Source organism: Cervus elaphus, chromosome 5, assembly GCF_910594005.1.
Source record: "Cervus elaphus chromosome 5, mCerEla1.1, whole genome shotgun sequence".
NCBI classification, from domain to species: Eukaryota; Metazoa; Chordata; class Mammalia; order Artiodactyla; family Cervidae; genus Cervus; species Cervus elaphus.
Window position 1 is genome coordinate 32038043 of NC_057819.1, and position 21067 is coordinate 32059109.

The 21067-nt window shown below is 41.8% G+C and overlaps 1 protein-coding gene and 1 long non-coding RNA gene across 8 annotated transcripts in view; both read left to right on the top strand.

Moving 5' to 3' along the window:
• The window catches only part of RAPGEF2 (Rap guanine nucleotide exchange factor 2), a 255991-nt gene that overhangs the window by 32420 nt on the left and 202504 nt on the right, over positions 1–21067 (top strand). The gene's annotated exons all lie outside the window — the stretch shown is intronic.
• On the top strand, positions 3157–20519 carry LOC122694063. Its single transcript, XR_006341093.1, has 3 exons — positions 3157–12204; positions 15721–17740; positions 19019–20519. It is a non-coding gene; the product is annotated as an uncharacterized LOC122694063 (long non-coding RNA).

The window sequence follows — 21067 nt, forward strand, 5'->3', positions numbered from 1 at the left end:
CGGACTGCAGCATCCCAGGCTTCTGTGTCCTCCACTCTTTCTCAGAGTTTGCTCAAATTCATGTTCTTTGAATCAGTGGTGCTATCTAACCATCTTATCCTCTGCTGCCCACTTCTCCGTTTGTCTTCAGTCTTTCCCAGCATCAGGGTCTTTTCCAGTGAGTTGACTCTTCACATCAGGTGGCCAAAGTATTGGAACTTCAGCTTCAGCATCAGTCCTTCCAAATAATATTCAGGACTGATTTCCTTTAGGATTGATAGGTTTGATCTTCTTGCACTCCAAGGGAGTGCACTCCAGGACTTCTTGCACTCCAAGTCTCAAGAGTCTTCTTCAGCACCACAGTTCAAAAGCAGAGCCCAGCCTTCTTTATGAGCCAGCTCTCATATCCCTACATGACTATTGGAAAAAACAGAGTTTTGACTGTACGGACCTTTGTCAGCAAAGTGATGTCTCTGCTTTTTAAAATGCTGTCTAGGTTTGTCACAACTTTCCTTCCAAGGAGCAAACGACTTTAAATTTCATGGCTGCAGTCACTGTCTGCAGTGATTCTGGAGCCCAAGAAAATAAGAAAGTCCCTCACTGCAGGCAGATTCTTGACCGCTGAGCCATCTGGGAAGCTCCCAGAAGAGGGTGTTGTGATCAAATTATTTTTTTGGATTTGAATTAAACTTGGATTAAACAAGTGTATTCCTTGCAGCATTTTTGAAGCCCCTGGTTTTCAAGTCTGTATTTTGCCTCTCTACTGTGGGAGTGGGTGGAGTGTGTGTTCCCCAAACTTCCGTGCCTAGCTGCCTCTGCGCAGCATCGTGGAACACACTCTGGGAAGTAGTGTTTTCAATACAAATATGGACAGCAGCAGAAGGGAAGAAGAGCTGGAATGCCTACCTGTTGAGGAAGAGGCAGAGTTGGCTCTTAAAGCTATACTGTGGACATTTTAAAAAATGACAAATTTAGTCAAAATTTCAGCTGCAGTTTTTCTTCTTCCTTCTCCCTGCATCTCTCTCTCTCTTTTTTTTAAATGAGACTGTTTTATGTAAATGATGGAAAAGAACTAGAGAATTATGTTTTTCCCCTAAATAGGTCATTTCTATGTATTGGTAATATGAGTGCTTAAAAATTGCTTTAAGTATTAAGTGTTAGACTGTCCAGTTTGTGGAAACACTTTTTAGAACAGAATTGTTTAGGGTCAGGTTTTCTCCTTGTTTCTTTGAGAGCTGAAATAATCAGAAGTTCATAGGAGACTGTTATCACACAGAGATGTGCCTTAGAACACAATTTTAAAAATCTGTAAAATGTTGTGGCATTAATGTTATTCTGAAAGCAGTTGGGACAGGTGTTTGCTGGGTCTAGAAAATTCTAGAAAATTTTACTTAGAATATTTTATTTGTTTTTGCCTTGGATTTTGCACATCCTAGGAGCAGGTTCATCAAGTAGTACTAATTTTTTACTGTCATTAATTGTCATTAGTTATATTGTTGCTGTTAGTAGTAGTATTAAAGTGTCCTGTGTTCATGGGAGTTATACTCTGTATAGGTACAGAGAACACTGACGTAGCCAATACTAAACTGTTGCTCCTGGCAAATACTCAGCTAGGTTTCTGCAAGCCTCTGGGCACATTTCATCAACTGATCAGTGTATAATTTTGTTTTGTCTGTGTTTCTGTTTAAAGACACATTACTTAATATAAATTTGTGGCTTCTATCACCTATACCTGAGCAAAACTCCCCTAACATGTATTTTCTCCCTGAGGCCTGTCACAGCTTTCTGGCACTTGGGATCACTAGATAGCACTTCAGCATCATGCTTGGGGGCCTGTAAGCCCTGAAATTACCAAAGGGAGGGGCACAAAAAAGTTTAAAACCGTAAACACAAAATATATGCCGTCAGGACCTTTGTGTACAGCGTGGGAGCAGCAGCAAGAAGGTGGGCGAACACTGCCCGCTTCCCGCCCAGCTGGGACCCTGCACAGAGGGCGACTCATCTTTACTGCTCCGCACACATCCCTGAATGACTGTGAGGGACCTGGAGTGTCCAATTTGGGGTTACATTTTAAGGTGTTTTTGGCCACACTGTGTGGCATCTGGGGTCTTAGTTCCCTACACAAGGATCCTGCAGTGGAAGCATGGAGTCTTTTTTTTTTTTCCCCCCCAATGAGGTCTTTCGTTTCAGGCTTGCTTAAAAAAAATTGTTTGCTTATTTTTGGCAGCGCTGGATCTTCCTTGCTTTGTGTAGGCTTTCTCTAGCTGCAGGAAGCTGGGGCTGCTCTTGATCGCGGTGAGAGGGCTCCTCACCGCGGTGGCTCCTCTTGCAGAGCACAGGCTCAGTAGTTGTGCACAGGCTTAGCTGGTCCGTGGCATGTGGGGTCTTCCCAGACGAGGGGTCGAACTGGTGTGCCTTGCCTTGGCAGGTGGAATTCTTAACCACTGCGCCATCAGGGAAATCCGAAAGTGTGGTATCTTAACCACTGGACCACCAGGGATGTCCCTAATTTGGGGTTACAGATAAGTTAGTGAGTAGGCACCTTTACACACGTGGACTCCCCTGGAATGAGGGTCGTGTATGCGTGGGTTGGTTTGGGATCCTTTGCTGACCTGGGAACTCAGGGTCAGGTCCACCGGGCTGCTGTCCCCTGACTGCCCGTCCCTTGGCTTCCCGCCTTTCAAGCTGTCGTCCCAGCCTCCATGTGAGGTTTGTGCTGGTCGCTGCTGCTCTGGTAAGCAAGAAAAACAGGGTGTGATGGAGCAAGGAAACCTGAGCAGTGCCTAGAACCTGGGCTTGGCTTTGCTCCTCATTTGGCCAACACTTGGAGGATAAATCAGAGGTCTATACTATGCTTTCTGTTCCCTGTACTTTGGGTATGAGTGTACTTTATGAGGGAGTCGTAAATGCTGCTTCCAAAGGTCGACCACACCATGGAAGCTTTAAAGCACTCTCAGTTCTATCATTTGGCTGTTTGACTGTGGCTCTATGGTTGTTTGGGCTTCCCTGGTGGCTCAGATAGTAAAGAATCTGCTGGCAATGCAGTCTCCTGGGTTCAATCCCTGGGTCAGGAAGATCCTCTGGAGAAGGGAATGGCTCCCCCTCCAGTATTCTTGCCTGGAGAGAGTCAGGAAGATCCCCTAGAGAGGGGAATGGCTCCCCACTCCAGTATTCTTGCCTGGAGAACTCCATTGACAGAGGAGCCTGGCTGCAGTCCAAGGGGTTGCAAAGAGTCGGAAATGACTGAGTGACTAACTCTGCACTTGTTCACATGCGTGCCTGTGTGTTCAGTCACTTCAGTTGTGTCTGACTCTTTGTGACCCTGTGGACTCTCGCCTGCCAGGCTGCTCTGTCCATGAGATTCTCTAGGCAAGGATACTAGAGTGGGTTGCCATGTGCTCCTCCAGGGGATCTTTCCAACCCAGGGATCAAACCTGAGTCTCCTGCATTGCAAGCGGATTCTCACCCGCTGAGCCATCTAGGTAGCCCCAGCAGTTGCTCACAGCTGCAGTCAAAGATACTGTCTTATCTGTAGTAACTTGTTCAATTCAGTGCTGGTCATTTGATTTGATGTGAAATGGAAAAGATGATTTGAAGGCGGTCAAATGATCGTTTTGGACAGAGAACATGTTAACTGATGATTGAGAATTTTTTTTTTCTTTTTTGTTTGAGATTTTCATATTGATTTAATGTGGAAATATTTTCAAGAAAGTTAAAGGACATTTTAGGTATCTGTTATGCATAAAGCTTAGTGCTAGATGGTAGAGGATGAATCTGAATAAATAAGAATGGCTATTTCCTGGTTTTTAGGGGTTCACAATCCAATACAGGATGAAAAGTATTGGGAAAAACAAAACAAGCCCCAGGGACTTCCCTGTGGTTAAGAATCTGCCCGTCAATGAAGAGGACACGGTTTTGATCCTGTGTTCTGCAACAAGAGAAGCCACCTCAATCAGCCAGCTCACTGCAGCTGGAGAGTAGCCCCCACTTGCTGCAACTAGGGGAAGCTTGTGCAGAGCAGCAAAGGCCTAGCACAGCTGAAAATAAGTAAGTAAATACAATTTAAAAAGTTTTAAAAAGTGCAGGTTAAGAAGCTATTAAAAAAAGAAGAGAGAATTCACCTTGCAAATGAGTGGGATGCAGGTTGGATCCCTGGTTGCGGAACTAAGATCCCACTTGAGCAGCTAAGCCTGTGCGTCACGTCTGCTAAGCCCATGTGCTCCGGAGCCTGAGTGCCACAACTAGAGAACCTGATGCCACAACCACTGAGTGTGTGCCCCAGAGAGAGGCTGTGTACTGCAGTGAAAGATCCTGCATGATGAGAGGAAGAGCACTTGTGCTATAGCTAAGACCCAACACAGACAAACACATAAATAACAAAACCCAAAAAACCCCACAAAACCCCATAATAGAAAAAGAAAGAAGCCCCAAAGTGCTGTGGGCTTTGGGGAAGAAAGTGTTTTCACTAGAGAGTGAGCTGCTTGGGCAAGGAGTAGTGAGGGGTAGGTGAAGATCAGTTAATACTCTGTACTGTGACTTTTAGTAAGAGGGTCTGTGTGTGTATGTGTGTGTGTGGTTTCTGTGTTTAAGCTAGGGTGTCATCAAAGGTCTGCAGGTTTTGTGTTTCAGAGATTTAACAGTTGTGTGAAATTGACTAGGAGGAGAAGACTGTCGTGGGAAACAAATTTCTAACCCCTCAGGGACGGAAGAGGTGGTGTTGAGGGTGAAGAATCACCAGGTCTTGATCCCTGGATGTGGTTAAGATGAAAGGAGAGAGTAAATGGTTTAAGCTCTTAGGTCTTTGAAATGATGAATGTTTCTACTCTGCAAATCACTCCCCCAGAATCCAAAATCAAAGAATCAGACGTTGGGTGTCCACAGCCTGAACCTATGAAGTTCTTTTGCGTCGTTGTAGTTTTTTTTAGCTGTGACGTGAAGTAATTTTTGGATAGATCTGTCCACATGAATATGGTTTTTTCAAAAGTAAACTTTCATCCTGGAATATTTTTAGTTTATAGAATTGCAAAGATAGTATAGCAAGTCCTTGAGTGTGCCTCACTGGGTTTCTCCTGTTGCCACGTCTTTTATTACCGTGATTCATCCGTGAGAACTAAGGCACCAACTCTGGTGCATCGCTGTTAACCCTCCACCTAATTTCTCACAAATGCGCCTTCTGTTCCAGGAGCAACCAGGACGTCAGACTTTGTATGTTTCTCGTTCTTTCCTTGCGCCCCTGACTTTGATTGCTTCAGGCCTGTTGGTCAACTGTTTTGTAGAATGTCGCTCAGTTGGATTTGTCTGGTGTTTTTCTCGTGACTGGAGTGTGGATGTGAAGTTATGGGAGGAAGACCGTGCTGTTTGATCATATGATATCGAGGATACATCCTGTCCACATGACCTATCACAGTTGGTGCTGACTTGATTACCTGGCTGGGCTGGTGCCTCCCAGGTTTCTTTGCTGTTAACCACCCCACCCCAATGGAGGAGATATCTTTGTAAATAATTTGGAATTCTTCTCTAACGAACATTACCTCTTCTCCCTTATTTATATTTCTTTCTCTTTTTTTTTTTTTTACAGGTTTCTATCTTGCCTTTGTTCACTTGACATTAGAATATGAATATTTTTTCATCTTTATGCATTTTATTTTCCTCATTTATATTCAGTCAGTTATTTATGCCAGTATGGATTCAGGGATATTTGTTTTATTCTTGGGTTATAATTTAATAGCACATTATTTTATTGCTCGACATTGAGGTGCCCGTGCTCATTTGCCATGTCCCTGTCTTTTTTTCCTCTCGAGCACTTTCTTACATTCTGGTACTTCTGAATGCTCCAGGGTCATCTTGTGTTTCCCGACCTGTCTTAGAATCACCTGTTTCTTTGAGGATCCCTGGTTCCTTTTATTGGATTAACTAAGATCTGGGTGCTGGATTTGCTTCTTGCTCCTGGCTATTTCCTCTTCTGGGCTTCCTAGGTGGCTCAGTGGGTAAAGAATCCACCTGCAATGAACGAGACACAGATGAGGTGGGTTCGATCCCTCAGTTGGGAAGATCCCCTGGAGGAGGGCATGGCAGCCCACTCCAGTATTCTTGCCTTGAGAATCCCCATGGACAGAGGAGCCTGGTGGGCTGCCGTCCGTGGGATCACGAAGTGTCGGATACGACTGAGGTGACTGAGCACATTTCCTCTTGCAGGACGGAGCTTAGGAAGTAAACACATAGGTGTGCATCCTGACACACATAGGTATAGTTTTGTGTTGTGTCAAGAGATTTTTGTTTATGTTTTTGTTTATGAAGCTTAAAATTTTGAAATTAAAGTTATGTTTCTCATGCAAAATGGTGTCTCTCTGGGTGCAGTTTTGAGTGTCTGTAAATCATGGTGCATTTAAAGTGAAAGAAAGTGTAGTCGCTCAGTCGTGTCCAACTCTTTGTGACCCCATGGATTGTAGCCTGCCAGTCTCCTCTGTCCCTGGGATTCTCCAGGCAAGAATACTGGAGTGGATTGCCATTCCCTTCTTAGGGGATCTTCCCAACCCAGGGTTTGAACCGTAGTCTCCTGCACTGCAGGCAGATTCTTTACCATCTGAGCCACCAGGGAAGCATTTGGCATCAATCTTAAAGTAGACATCCACCATGGTGGCTCTAATTACTTAGAAGCTAATTAAAGGTAGTGAGTCGCATTTCTTCTTTCAGCTGAACTCGCAGTGTTTTCTAAAGTGAGAACTTTGAATATGACTGTGGGAGTGCCTAGATTTTCTCTGGCACACGTAGCATTTTCTTTCCTGCCCTTGCATTTTTTAAAAAAAACTTGTTGATGTTGGATCTTTGCTTTTTTTTTTTTTAAAATGTCCATTCTTTGAAACTTATTTATGTAATTCTTGTAAGCTGTTCAAGGAAGGGTACTGTGCAAATTTGTAGTGGATGTTTTAAATGAGACTTCAAATTAGTTAACTTTTCATCGGAAGGAAGCACACAGGTCTCAGTGATTGGCATGGTGAACAGTAGGTGCTCAGTATGTGCATGTGTTTTAACTTTTAAACATGTCTCTGCCTCTCAGTCCATAATAATATAGCCAGTAAGGATCTTTGTCTTGGTTGGCTGGCTAGGTAATGAGTCTGTGTTCAGTAAGTTGATTAACTTCCTTAGGCTTTAGTTTCCATATAGAGTAAGGAGTTGGATAGATTCTAGTATTTTATTTTTAATAATTCTTCTGCTTTAAAAATATTATTATTATTATTTTTTGGTTGCACCAGGTCTTGGTTGCAGCATACAAGCTCTTCAATCTTCATTGTAGCATTTCCATATCTTCAGTTGCATGTGGGATCTGGTTCTCTGACCGGATTTCAGACTTGGGTCTGCTCCATTGGGAGCGCAGAGTCGTAGCCACTTGACCACCAGGAAAGTCCCAGATTCTAGTAATTTATGACTCTGTAGCCATAAACACATGATGGTATGATTGTTAGCAAATGATAGTTCATCTGGAGGCCCAGAGGAGCGTTTGTCCCGGAAGAGTTAGAATTCTGAGAGAAGCCAGTGGGATTAGTCCCCTGGTGCAAGGGCAACAGTGGGATTTGGAAAGCATAGCAGTAGAGGTCCGTTCTCTCTCTGCATCATTCTGAGTGCTCCTTACGGCTGTATTGCCTGACTGATACCCTCTTATCTGCACTCCCATCTTTTGAAATCCTTTCACTCACAGAGTTGTCTTTGTGCTTTGGAGAATGCACATGCCTAGTATCCTTGAACTCAGATTACAATCATGTTCTTATGTAATCGCTCATTCTACTTATATTACCTTTGTTTGTTTGTTTGTTTCTTTTTTTGTTTCTAATTCAAATTGCCTCAGAAATTGGTGATAGCATGTGGCGTTTAAGAAAGATCTAGTGATTGACGTTTGGCCATGTTAATGTAAACTTTCTGGAGATGTATAGGGGGCTGAGATAGTGACTAGAGATTTTAGAATTTAGATATTCTGGTTTAACCATTTGAAAAAGAAATGCTTTTGGAATCAGAGACCCAGAGGGAATTGAAGACTTGCTCATGATCTCAGATTTGATTCCAGATTCAGTCAGATTCCTTTCTGTGTCACCACACTGATTTATGAGAATCCTGCCTTAGACCAAGAGGGTGGAGACAGATGTTTTGTTTTGATAGTAGTATATGAGGATAACCCATGTGCCATAGTTACAATTCTCTTTGCCTAGGAAGCCAACCACTTGTATAACCTATTATAAATATATGGCTTTTCAGTAGCCTACATATTAATTTGAAGCAATAATTTTTAGGAATAAAACACTCAGCAGTACTAAAGGAATTGATATTTGGAATTCAGATGTCCTGTAATTTCCGTAACACAACCACAGAAATTAACACAGGAAAACATTTAGCTGGTGTGGCTACAGTGATTTTTAATTTGGAAATAGAGGGCAATCTTAAACTATAGTGGAGACAGTGAGATTTTTAAGTTTTCCAAAAGTGTAGATGAGTAGGAAAAAGTTGAGAAACTTGGCAATTAAAGCCAGTATGGAATTCAAGCTGAGCAGTTTTAATTTTCCATTTTGATTGACAGTGAGCCTCTTGCACATTTTTTATTTCCGCTTCCTTGTTTTGACAAGATCTAAGAGGATTAGAAAATTAAATGTTGAGGTATTTTTTCTCCCCTTTGGCTTTTTTCTTCCCTTTCCCTTTGGCAAAGATAGGAATATAATTCTATCTTGAGAAGAAAAATATTTAATGAAAAAAAGATAATGGACTTCTCCATGAGATATTTCCAGGTAGCGGAACACAGGTGATGTTATCTGTTTCTCTAGTAGGGCTATAACTGGGCATTATTTTATTGTTCCCCAGCTAAGTTGACTCTCTCTTTAGAACAAGTGAAGCTCCTGGAATTAGTGTGAGCAATATTGCCGAAGATGTTGCAGTTCTCCAGTGTGTCTTTTGATTCCTTCTCAAGGAGTAAAAGCGTATCTTCTGTGTCTTGGCACGCCTGTGCCATTCTATTGGTAAAGGCATCCTTATGCTTCAAGGTGGATTCATTTTTAAAAGTAGGAGCAAGATGATTAATTGATCTTGAAAAACAATAGATATTTGTCACGTATCTTATTGTAAAGCGTAGATGAGCTAAATAGTTACTTTGGAAATGGTCACTTTCTAACTTCCTTGCTCTGAAACCGTTGAAAAAGATTGACTTAATTAAAACAGACATTCACATTTTCCAGGCAATCAAAAATTTATATTATAAAGTTGACTTCTTTTTTATTTATAATTTCCCCTTTGCAGTTCTACTCAACTCTTTCCGAGATTCTAGCCTAAAATGAAGTTAACACTCAAATTCAGTTACTGGATTCAGTGGTGTCACACTTAACCTGCTGAGAATTTCTGTCTTCTAAAGAATCTGCCTGCAATGAGGGAGACGTGGGTTTGAAAGATCCCCTGGAGGAGGGAAAGGCTACCCACCCCAGTATTCTGGCCTGGAGAATTCCATGGACTGTGTAAGTCCATGGGGTTGCAAAGAGTTGGACATGACTAAGCGACTTTAACTCATTTCACAAAGCACTGTATAAATGCAAAAGTAGGCAGAGTAATTGTGCTTGCTCTTAGGTTATCACTGCTTTGTATGAAGTTAGTGGAGTGTAGTCCAGCTGAAATGCTGTGTTAATTGTAAATACAAATTATAATTATTAATAGTAAATAAAGGGCAGGTAGACACAAGCAGGGCTTCCCTGGTTGCTCAGTGGTAAAGAATCCACCTGTGGGTTTGATCCCTGGGTTGGGAAGATTGCCTGGAGGAGGACGTGGCAACCCACTCCAGTGTTCTTGCCTGGAGAATCCCACAGACAGAGGAGCCTGGTGGGCTCCAGTCCATGGGGTCTCAGAGTCGGACATGACTGAAACGACTGAGCACGCATGCACAAACACAAGCAGAAGACATCCTGAGCGTGGAATTTAGGCTTGTATAGACTTAAAAAGGACAACAGGAAATCCTTGCGCAACCAGACGGGGTGGGTAGATGGCTTCAGGAGGCAATTCCATTTAATGTTCTGGGGAAGGAATATTTGTAAACCTAATTAGAAGCATGAGATCTGTCTTTACCACCCAAGATTCTGAATTAGTGAAACTTGGGAGAAAGGACTAAAATCTATTCTGCGCGTTTTGAGCTGGAGACATTTAGCACAATGGTTAAGGATGCTAGATTTGTCTCATTTACAAGCTGTGTGGTCTTGAGCAAATTATCTAATCTGCCTGAACTTTCTTATTTATATAATAGGGGAGAATGAAGGAGCCTGCCTCCTAACAGTCTTTTGAAGACTGAACTGTTTCTTTTCAAACAGGTGGCTTTTGATACTATTGAATGTAATGATTGAGTTTGGATGACTGTTACATTTTAGCTTGGGAGGAGTTGGGTAGAGTAGAGGAGAGATTATAAACATAATTAAAATTAATGGAATACATCTTTGATTGATTAAAAGAGCATAGTTAGAATAGCTTAGAATAGTGTCTAGTACAAAATAAAGTTTTCCAGGTCGTGCAATGGTAAAGAATTTGCCTACCAGTGCAGGAGACTCAAGAAACACAGGGTCGATCCCCTGGGTTAGAAAGATCCCTTGGAGCAGCAAATGGCAACCTGCTCCAGTAATCTTGCCTGGAAAATTCCATGGACAGAGTAGCCTGGCGGGTTACAGTCCAGGGGGTTGCAAAGAGTCAGTCATGACTGAGCACATATATACACACACACACATATACACAGAGTGCTCAAATATGTTGTTATAATTAACAATACACCTATTTAAAAAAAAAATTATTTGGCTGTATCAGGTCTTAGTTGCGCCAAGTGGAATTTTGCTGCTTCCTACGGGAGCTTTCCTTGTGGTGCACAGACTCTCTAGCTGTGTCACAGAGGCTCTGGAGAGCACAGACTTGAGTAGTTGTACACACGGGTTTAGTTGCTCCAAGGCATGTGAGATCTTAGTTCCCTAAACAGGGATTGAACCCACATCCCCTGCATTGTAAGGTGGATTCTTAACCACCGGACCACCAGGCAAATCCTGGTATACCTATTTCTTACTTAATTATAATGGTAAAATCATTATTATTCCTTTTCATAAAGGAGAAGTTTGATAACTTGCTTCTTTGTAGGAAAGCCAAGATTGAAATCCAGGCTTTCAAATTCCCAAGGCAGGCTACTGTTCCATGCTTTCCTATGCTGTGTATCTATTTTCCTAAAGGACTAACAAATTCTTATATACATTTATTCCAAAAATTTAGTGGGAGCTCACTGTAACCATTAAGATAAGATGTCTTATGCTAACTTTTTCTGTTTAACTTTTATGGCATCTTTGGTCATTTTTGTTGGTATATTATAGCTATAAAACTGACTCACCATAAACAAAAACCATGATTTTTATACCCTATCTGGAAAAAGAATGAAAATTCCCTCCTCCAAATGCGATCCAGCAGCATAAGATTCTCGAGGACAGCAGGGATTAGGTGCTTTTGACAAGGAAGAAGTCGCACGTAAGAAGCCAGTGATCCATCAAGTGTTTCCTCTTTTCTGTTTTTCCCAAACTCATGTGATTACCAGAATTCCTTGACTGGGGGAGCATATTCTGCTTGTAAAAAATACAGATTCCTAGGCCTCCATGGTCAGTGATTGAGTCCATCTGGAGAGGGGCTCAGGCATGTGTGTTATTTAAGAAGCTTTCCCACTTGGCACGTAGCTTGGTTCACTGGCTGTCCGCTGTGTCTCGCCCATCAGAATTCTTGTGTTGTCCATTCAAGGTGAGGGAAAGACATCATCACAAGGGACTGGATGGTCTGTAAATGCCTCAAGCTCTGCAGACTCCACTGAGGTTAGGGCAGTAGCTCTGCCTTTGTTGTGAGGACCCCCCCCGCCCCCCATGACAGTTGTTGTTGAGCCTGAAGGTTGTCAGGATGTTACAGCAAGAAAAATGCTAGCCTGGAGGGTGTTCCAGTGCAGGGTGGTGCCCGAGCACCTGGGAGAGAGAGGGCATTCATGTTTCCAGCTGTGACTGCTGATACTCTATTGCTGAATTATGTGTTCATTGTATTCTTCACTTTCCAGTTTGGAAATCGTAAGCCCGTGACCCTTTAAAGTGGTTTCTAGGGTTTCAGAGTCATGCCTTTGACTTGACTGTACCTGTTAGCCAAGATGAATGAATGGCTTTTTGGAAGAACAGGTTTTACAAGGTTACCAGTTTTGTCGCATTGGTATGTATAATCTACTTGTGAAAAGCAATTCTTCACTAAGTCCATTTTTAGGATGGAGGGGAAACTTAAGAAATCACTTTAATTTCTGTATTGCGATGGCTTTCCCTGCCTGTTAAAATGTCGACTTTCCCATTTTGAATTTTAAAAAGAACCCCACATATATCTACTTCTAGACTTGCATTCTAAGAAAGGAATCTTCTTTCTTGTGAGAATCCCTTAAGTGACTGAAACCATTCCACCCCCTTTTTCCTGTCTTCGTGTGTCAGTGGGAGTGGTGGGAAGGTGAGGTTTGGGGGAGTTGGGGTGTGGAACAAGGCAGAGGCAGTGACGGCAAAACATAATGAAATCCTGTAGTGAAAGGAGCATATGGTCCGTGTGGTCATTTCATTTAAAAAGTTGATTCTCCCCAGTAATTGTTCACCAAGTTGGTTTATCCAGCATTTCAGAATTATACTGAAAGGGAATTATGTTTTCTTCTTAAAGAGATATGTGTCAACTAGAAAGTCTTCATGATTTTTAGTCTCAGGAGTGTCTGTGTTGCGTTTTTGCCAAAAGTGGGCAGAGGGAAGGTTCCTGTTTATTCCTGGCTCTCTTCACTCCCCCGCCAACAATACTTTGTAGGAGCCGCAATTCAGGGCTCTTTTCTCTCTCATTGTCCTTCTCTGGGAAAACACTGTTACTTAGATGTAAATATAGACACAGATACAGGCACTATATTTGGACAAAGAGCAATGGAAGGCATATAACTGTCCCTTAGCTCTCTTTCTTATGCTTTGAGTCTGGAAGGCTTTTAAGACCACAGCAGGTCCCCTGCATAACGAATGAGGTCTGTTCCTAGAATGAGTTTGTACGTCCAACAAAGTTAGCCTAGGTACCCTGAGTACCACAATCAGCTATATAGTACTGTACTGTAATAGGTTTATAATACTTTTCACACAAATAATGCACAAAAGACAAACAGAAAATACAGAAAACATTTTTAATCTTACAGTACAGTACCTTGATTAGTACAGTAGTACAGTACCATATTGCTGGAATACAGGGGCTGGCATTGTGTGAACAGATAAGATGAGATTCTGACTGGAGGAGGGAGCGGAGGTGGGAGATGGTAGAGCTGAAGCGTCATCAGCAACAGGAGACGGAGGGCAAGCTGCATGTCACTCATGCCTGACGTTGATGGCATAGGTTCTGGTTCCTTGTTGGATCTAGTGATGTCTGGTAGTAACTCTTTTTTTCTCTCATCATAGATGACGCCATAGCACTAGGTGGCATTCTGAATGGCTGCTGCAACCTTCACGCACCATTGTCCGTTCAGATCCTGTGTCTCAAAATCCCATAGTGCCTCCTCAAATAAAAAACTCCCCTTGCCCTTTCCTGCATCATGAATCTCTTCAGTTCTTCACTTACTGCTGCTTCCTCTTGTCTCTGTTCATCCTGTCTCTGGGCCTCCAGTTCCATCAGGTCTTTAGTAGTGAGCTGCTTGTGTTGCACGGCAAGGAGTTCAGTGAAGTTGTCTTTGTGCACATCCAGCTTGAAATAAAGACCCTGCACTATTGTGCTTTATACAGTGGTGTACAGTGCGGTACACCAAAGCACAGCCGCTTGGAGAGGACGCATGCACGTGACAGTGTACACCAGACCCGGGAACTAACTTAGGTGATTGGACGTGTGAACACGTGTTCACATCTTTGAAAGCTTGAAACTTGAAGGTTCCTGTGTAGGCACTTACTCACATCTAGTGACTCTCCACTCTTCCATTGCCACCTAAACCATCTTTATGGAAAGCACTTAAAAGGTTATCAGAGGTGTCCAACCATCTCCTATCTAAATATCTCTAGTTTTAAGTACAGGACCCCTGTCATTTACAGAGTTCCATATTGGACGTTTTGTGCTAATGTTCTCTTCTTTTTGGACAGGGAAATATAAGTAAGTACCATTGGCAACCTTTGGTGTTTGCCAAAACAAAAAAACAAAAAAACACCAAACCCAGAGATTACTAGTCATTCAGGTGAGCATCCAGAGTATCTTGAAAAGCACACAAAATTTAGTCTTCAGTTTGCTCATTTTGTATAATTTTAATTTCATTAAAAAGGATGAGATCTTACTAGCAGTATTTGCTAAATTGGACCTGGAATCTCGAGGGAACCAGACTTTGTCATTGGCTACCTTACTGAAAGGGTTCAGTCTTACTGGAGCATTGTAGTTAATCCCCATTGTGGTTAATCCTTTGTTCCCCTTAAATTTGACACAGTGGCAATAGCCATATGATAGGCAACGTGGCGGAGAAGGCAATGGCACCCCACTCCAGTACTCTTGCCTGGAAAATCCCATTGTCGGAGGAGCCTGGTAGGCTGCTGTCTATGGGGTCGCACAGAGTCGGACACGACTGAAGCGACTTAGCAGCAGCAGCAGGCAACGTGGAAGTGCTTTCTGTAACTTATTTGATTTCATGGCAACACTGTATAGCAGGTATTTTCAATTCACATATGGTAAAGCTTCCACTGAGAGTTGTTAAGGAAACCTCCCAGCATCTCTCAGAAATAAATAGCAAAGTCGAGACTGAACCTGGGTTCTGATGCCAAGGTACTTCCTCTTAATTGTTACCCTTTGCCGCCCTGTCATTTGCAGTGTCTCCCTCAGTCTTTTTCCTTATGGATCACGCAGCTGTTTACATTCTGCACCATCTTCTTCCATTTTACAAACAAGAATTCATAAATTCAGATTCCACTATATAATGGCGAAGTGGCAGGACATCATATTATTCTCTTGGGGAAAATGTGTTGCCTGAATCTGTTTGGAGAATATTCTTTTGATTTTAGGACTTGTAATGGAGTCAACCTTACTGAAATTTCCAAGAAAAACACGCAGTGTTGTCCTTTTCTGAATTAATTCATTAATGGCTGTGCTGGGTCTTCATTGCTGTGTGGGGGCTACTCTTTGTTGCAGTGCATGGGCTCTAGAAGCACAGGCTGCTTGCTCCATGACATGTGAGATCTTCCCAGACCAGGCATCGAACCCATGTCCCTTGCATTGGTGGGCTTCCCTGGTGGCTCAGAGGGTAAAGAATCTGCCTGCAATGCAGAAGACCAAGGTTCAGTCCCTGGGTTGACATGATTGCCTGGAGAAGGGAATGGCTACCCACTCCGGTATTCTTGCCTGGGGAATTCCATGGACAGAAGAGTCTGGTGGGCTACAGTCCAGGGAGTCGCTAAGAGTTGGACATGACTGGGCAACTAACACACCTTTGCATTGGCAGGTGGGTTATTTAACCACTGGACTGCCAGGGAAGTCCACATGGTGTCCAAGTATCTATTAAAAATGTTGTTTCAGAATCAGGTTTGACCACTGCAAGATTCTTCATGGATGTGTTTTCACAAATTAGATTTTCCAGTCTTAGAATTTTTAATGATCTGCTATTTAAAAAGGATCTGTACATTGGGTGGGCCAGGGTGGAAACACCCATGTGTTTATCAACCCATTCATTGCTCTCTGTGGTTTATTTTGCTCTTTTGTCAGGTACTTTCTCATAGTTCTAACAGTTTTGCTCCTTTTGAAAAACTTAACAGAAGATAACAATTCTGCAACTGGAACTCTTCATTAGTAGTCTGGGGGTAATTTTAGTTGACGGCGTGAACAATGGTGGTCTGATTGTGTAGCAGCGTCCTAGCCCAGATGGAAGCAGCTGCATCCTTTTTCTTAATTTAGGAGGAATGAATCCCATTGTTCTCAGATCTCCAGGTGGATGCTCATGGGAAAATGTGAGACAAGGATAACACAGGTATTATTGATCTCCCTGTAGTCCAACTTATTATTGTAAATCTGCAAGGAAGGAGAATCCCTTTTAACTCTAGAACCTAAGTATGAAATGTGGCTTTGAACTCATAATAATTATACACTTACATTATTTTTAGTTTAACAAGATTTTTTCATGAATAAACTGTCAACATTATGTTAATATTCTAGTTGGGCCGACTTTGAAGAGTCTTTTTTTGTGTATCAGGTAAACCGTATGTAAATGACATGTCTGTCTATCATTTTAAAATGTTATATATTTTATGACATGTACCTCTTACTGACTGATTTTTCCTTGTTATTCCCCATCAATTACTGATGGTCATGTATCTATGTGAAATGTTTGCAGTGGCTTATATTTAGGCAAGTTTAATCCTGTTTCAAACTGAATGAAGAACATACCTTTTATCCTTATTTTACAGATGAGGAAAGTTGAGGAATTTTCTAAGGTCACATGGCTAGTAATGGTAGAACCAAGCTTCAAACCCATCTCTTCCTGATGTTTGAAAGCCCTGCTCAGAACAGAGGGATATCCCTGTAGTGCTGGCGCTGTGGCTGGAAGGCATTTGTTGCATTTATTCCAACAGCACACACATGAAGAAAGTCCACTTCAGGTGACTGCAGTGCAGGCCATAGAGCTTAGACCAGTGTGACTGAGTGAAGTGAAAGTCACTCAGTTGTGTCCGACTCTTTGCGACCCATGGACTGTATGGTCCATGGAATTCTCCAGGCCAGAATACTGGAGTGGGTAGTCTTCCCCTTCACCAGGGGATCTTCCCAACCCAGGGATCACAGAGGCAGGTGCATATCCTTAATATGTATGCAGTTTACCTGTTTCTGTATGTTAGAAGCTGTGTGGGTGAACATGTGCTATTTTGTGCTTTAAAGCAGTGCCTTCAGAAGGAAGCCGACTTGGTTTAGTGGGAACATAGGCTCTCTCTATATAATCCTGTAAATCATCTTTTTCTCTTTCACAGTGAAACTTTTTAAGTACAAGACAGGAATTCATATTCAAGTTGATTTTACTTATCCATGTTGACCTTTAATAGGCGAAAATAGTGCAACAGTTTCTTCTATAGTTTGTCCTATGTTATATTTTTGGTGTTACTTAGTTTCTGAGTCTGACTCTTTTGCAACCACATGGTCTGTACCTCGCCAGCCTCCTCTGTCCATGGAATTTCCCAGGTCAGAATACTGGAGTGGGTTGCCATTTCCTTCTCCAAAGGATCTTCTCGACCCAGGGATCAAACCCAGGTCTCCTGCATTGGCAGGATTGAACCCAGGTCTCCTGCGTTGGCAGGCAGATCCCTTACCACTGGGGCACCAATGGAGCCCATGCTGTGTTTTCCCTCTTCTGCTAATTCCTTGTGATCACATATTTAGGGCTAGTTGGAAAGTAAAGTTCTTCAAAGCTATAGGTTTTGAATACATAAATGCTTTTTTCTTTTCTTGAAGATAATATGTAAATTATATGGGGTGGAGGAAGGACAGGAAAAAAGGGTAATCACTTGAGGACATTCTTTTATGTACATGGTTTAAAAAATCTTGGGTGTAAACTTAAAAATGTATTGTTGTGTGGCACTTTAAACATTTTGAGATAGATTTTTTTCAATTATTTTCAGGAATTGACTACTTACTACAAATTAAAGATTCCATTAGTAAAACAGAATTTTGCAATGAATTTCTTCTGTGATTTTGGATTCAGAAAACAAGTGGTTAGAAGAGATCTTCACTGTTTTTGAAGGTAGTTGTTTTTTAAAGTTGTTAAACTGTGTTTTCAGAAGTTTGCATCAGACATAATTTGTAGTGTCCAGATGGTTTTTCTTTCTGTGAAAGTACTCTTTGATTGAAAGAAATAGTTTAGGTTGTGATGGCAGTTGTGGTAGTTTGTTAATCATAGCCCTAGTTTGTTAAATCATAGCCCTACAGAATAGGTTATCTTCCTACATATTAAATTTGATCTCTGGTGTGTGATTAGGTTTGATGAATGAATAAGGGAATGTGATCCTTTTCAGGAATCTAATGGTTGCATAATAGAGGCAGTGAAGACTTTTTTTTTGAGAGCTTTAGTAGTTTAGATGACTTCCCAGATATGTTGTAAATGTTCATTATCTTTTAAAGCAAGTATTGTCAAATTCTGGAGAGGAACACCCTCAGAACAGAGCCTGCAGGCATCTTGTAAACCTTTCGTTCTGCTCATTTTTTATGCAGTCTCAAGTGTTTATTAAAAATCTGGTCTATGTATGTTGGGAAAAGTCCTTTATGATAACCGTCATAATTGCTATTAGAAAATAATTTTCAGCCTCCAGGGAAACACACTCTTAAATCTTTACACTTAAAATTTGGGGTGTTTGTGTAATGAACTGGGCCAAAGCCTGCATAAACCCTGCCCACATCTTCATCTCGGGTTCCCAGCCATCAACTCAGTACCTTTGGGTTTTGCTGACATCATCTCATTTAATCCTCACAAAAACCCTATGTGTGTTAATTAATTTTAGCACCACTTTTTCAAATGGAACTGATACTCTGGTTGAGTAACTTGTCTTCAGTTTAAAAACATGAGAGGGGAAAAGCCTTGAACTCAGCCTGACACCAGGGCCATCTCTCACTCGTCGTGCCAGCCTGCTAGGCCACATTTCTGCAGATGCTTCTGTGACTCCTTGTGATAGATTAGCCTCATCACGAGACTCCGGGAGGGAGAGCCTGGGGCAGTGTCGGTGTGTAGCCAGTGGACTGGACTCCTGATCTTTTTGTTTCCTGCCATCTCTCACTCCACACGACCCCTCAGACAGGAAGTATTTCTGATGACTTGTGTACCACTTGCCGAGCTGTGTAATTTCTTTTTAATTTAAAAATTTTGTACCATATTATTCCAGAAAAAATGGTTAATTACTAGATATTTATGCCTATTAGAAGATGAGTGCCTCAAGTAAATGGCTCACTAATTTTTTATTTATAGCAATACTGTTTCTTCTACCCAAATAATTTTGTGAATTAAGCTATCATTGTACCTATTTTACAGACTTATAAAACTGTAGTAAAATCCATGCTGCTCCCTGCCCCCGCCAACCCTGATAACACCCTGCTGGTCCTTCATATAATGAGAGGTAATCTTGGAGATGTTGTCTTATTGTGAAATGTAAACACTGACTGTTTAATAAGCACTTTATCTTGATGGTGGATTCGTCGTAGTTACTGATGGATGCTCACTTTATTTTTTGAGGGTAAAATTGGTGTTTATATTGATAGAATAATGCAAAAAAGAAAAATTGCAGAAGTTCAGTAAAAATGCAAAAGAGCATTCAAAATACATCCTTGTTTTTTTACAATTCATTTTTTATCTTTAAATTTTTTTCGGCTTTATTGAGCTATAATTGACGTATGAAATTGTAAGATATTTAATGAACACTGTGGTGATTTAATATACATACACATTGTGAAAGGAGTCCCCCCGTGAAGTCAGTTGTCACATCTATCATCTAATCGATTCATTTTTTATTGGTTTTTAGAATATTTAAGTTCTACTCTCAACATTTCAGTTATGCAGGACAGCTGGCCCTCTATGTCTGTGGGTTCCAAGAATGAGGATAGAAAATATTCAGAAAAAAGATTACAGAAAGGTCTAAAGAGCACAACTTGAGTTTGCCTAGTAGTGGCAACTATTTACATAGCATTTATCTTGTGTAAGGTATTAAAATAATCTTGAGATGACTTAGTCTTAGACTATATGCAAATACAGTTGCCTCTTGAAAGTTGAGGAGTTTAGGGGTGCCTACCCTCCACGAGTTTAAAATCCACAGTGACTTTACAGCTGGTGTTTTCCAGGTGGTAAAGAACCCGCCTGCCAATGCAGGTTAGACGTAAGAGACACTGGTTTGATCCCTGGGTTGGGAATGTCCCTGGAGAAGGGAGTGGCAGTCCACTCCAGTCTTCTCGCCTGGAGAATCGCATGGACAGAGGAGCCTGGAGGGCTACAGTCCACAGGGTCACACAGAGTCAGACACGACTGAAGTGACTTAGCACACAGCACCCGTATCTGTGGCTCCGCTTCTTTGGGTTTAACCAGCCCCAGAGCCTGTGGTCCTGCAGAATGAGCTTAGTGAAAGATCCAAGTATGAGTGAACCCACACGGCTGAAACCCACGTTGTTAAGGGTCACCTGTGCCTCCCCATTGCCTGTAAGGAAAGGGCCTGAGCATCTGTAGATTTGGTGCCTGCAGGGGTTCCGGACACCCTCTCACCCCGACAGGATACTGAGCACAACTGTGTGGTCAACCATAGTCACCACGTTATATGCTGGATCTCATACCTCATTTATCGTATAACTGGAAGTTTGAACCTTGGCCATCCTCTCCCTGTTTCCCCCGTAGCCATTGGCAGCCACTTTTCTCTTTCTATGTGTCAGTGATACTGCACCGTGCAGTATTTATCTTTCTTTGTCGGGTTCATTTCACTTAGCATAATGCCCTCCAGGGTCATCCATCTTATTGCAATGAGAGGATTTCCTTTTTTTTTTCCTAAGGCTGAATAATATTCCATTATACATATACATATATTTTATAAATAAAATACCTCACAATTATATATATGTGTATGTAATATATGCCTGCAATGCAGGAGAGCTGGGTTTAACCCCTGGGTTGGGTAGATCCCCTAGAGAAGTAAGTGGTAACCCACTCCAGTATTCTTGCCCGGAGAACTCCATGGACAGAGGAGCCTGGTGGGCTACAGTCCATGGGGTCACAAAGAGCTGGACATGACTGAGCGACTAACACACTGTGTATATATATATGTATATATATACACATATGAGATATATACAATGTGAGGTATATAATATGACATATACATATATACATATATGTGTATATATATATGTAGATATATAACATTTTCTTGATCTGTTCATTCAACCACAGACACTTAAATTGTTACTTTGGCTATTGTGAATAATGCTGCATTGAGTCCATATTTTTTACATTCTCTGATCATGGCCAACTCTGCGACCCCATGGACATAGTCCATGGAATTCTCCGGTCCAGAATACTGGAGCGGGTAGCCTTTTCCCTTCT